This window comes from Triticum urartu, unplaced genomic scaffold (genome assembly GCF_056163025.1).
Source record: "Triticum urartu cultivar PI428250 unplaced genomic scaffold, HENAU_Tu73 scaffold981, whole genome shotgun sequence".
In the NCBI taxonomy this organism is placed as follows: domain Eukaryota; kingdom Viridiplantae; phylum Streptophyta; class Magnoliopsida; order Poales; family Poaceae; genus Triticum; species Triticum urartu.
The window spans coordinates 17,501-19,425 of record NW_028261177.1 but is presented as its reverse complement, the minus strand read 5'-3'; positions in this window follow the sequence as shown (position 1 = coordinate 19,425).

The window sequence follows — 1,925 nt, the reverse complement described above, 5'->3', positions numbered from 1 at the left end:
AACATCCTCACCATCGAGAGTAACGATCAGTCGAAGAACACCATGCATTGATGGGTGTTGAGGGCCCATATTGACTATCATGAGATCTTTTCTTGTAAGCGGTAGACTCATATCCTTTCTTCCTTAATTCATTATTCCATGAAAATGGATTATTCCATGAATTCCTCAAAGCGAGGCTCATCAAAATGAAAAATCTAAGACTACTATAAGACTACTAAAAAAATAATAAAACAAGAAAAAAATTTGAACGATTAAATTACTGCTCCCGAATATTCAACTGACCGATTAATTTCTTATAACGTACTCTATTTTTCTTTGCCAAATAAGCCAGCAAACGTCGACGTTTTCCCAAAAGTCTTCGTAGACCTCTTTCCGATGAAAAATCTTTTTTGTGTAATTCCAAATGTGAAGCAAGTCTCCGTATCTTATTGGTGAAACTGAATACTTGAAATTCAACAGAACCCCTGTTTTCTTCTTTTTCTTCTTTAACCATAAATCCAAAAATTTTTCTACCTCCTTTCTTTTTCATGTATTTTTCTGATCAGGAAAAATACAAAATTATGTCAGTTATTTTGAAGTTATTCTAATCTCGTACACACACAAATTTGCAATTATTCATCTACTACTGGAATTTGGATTTATTTTATCGATGCAAATTGGATTTGGATAGAAGGGTACATTCTTTCTAATATTTTAGATAGAAGAAATGTTTCTTCTATCTAAAATATTAGAAAGAATTTTGCTGATTTATTTATTGCTATATGCAATTTATGGAATTGATACACCATTTAATTGATATCATTTAGCAAAATGAAACACAGCATATGCATCCATCTTTTGGCTCGAGAATTTCACGGGATAGAGATATGGTATAAGAAATAGACTATTAAGTAACTCTAAATGAATTGTGGATACATCTGTATCCTTAACATACTGAAACGATTGTCATTATTCGTATCAAACCAATAGCGATTCATACAAGCTAAATCTTCTAATCAATGGTGGGCCAATAATGAATTTTTTTGCATATGTATTAAGACGCTTGGCCTGATTTCGAAATTGTCCAGAGTTTTATATGTTGTTTTCATTGCAAAATGATGGGTCTCCTTCCATAACTTTCCAATTACGAGTACGAGAATTGAAAGACATGAAAATTCTCAATTCTCTACGGCGTCTAGTAGATAGAAACAAGAAAATCAGAAGAATCTTTCTCTCTATTCACTATCATTCCGCGTCTTCGACTTCTATTAGTTTCTTTTCTTCTTTAATGCAATAGCTATAGTTTGATATAAGAATCCATTTCTCAAAGTAATGGAAACCATTCTCTTATAGGAAATGGTTCGAAAATCGCTATTCCACCTTTTAGGTATCGTGAAAAGTGATACCTGTGAAGATCGTGCATTTCAGTCAAATTCAGATCCGTTTTTCGAGTCCATGATATAATATAACCAAATTGGATAGATCTTCCACCTGTTTAGCTAAGAAAGAATAGATACAGAGGTGGATAATAGATCGATATGAAGATCATGAGCTGCCCCATAATGAAATCGCCAGTAGTCGCGAATATCTCCTTCTTCCCTAATCCAAGATTGGAGAAAGAAGATCTAAGAGGGACCTATGGAGAATGTAGTCAGAAATCCATAATAGAGTCCGACCACAACGACCGAATTAATTATCCTCATCGAGAAACTTAGACTACTAAATAGAAAAGATTTGAAAATCATGGCATGGGTCTCCTTTTTTTCTTTCTTTAGAGTTTTCTATATGCACAATTTCTCGATGTTTCGATGAGAATTTCTTGACTTTCCATATATAGAAAGAGATAGACTATAAATGACATCTCTTATGTCAATAAGACCAAAGGGATGGATATTAAATGATAGGAAGTGCTAGGAAGTGAAATAGAATGAAATAGAGCCACTTTG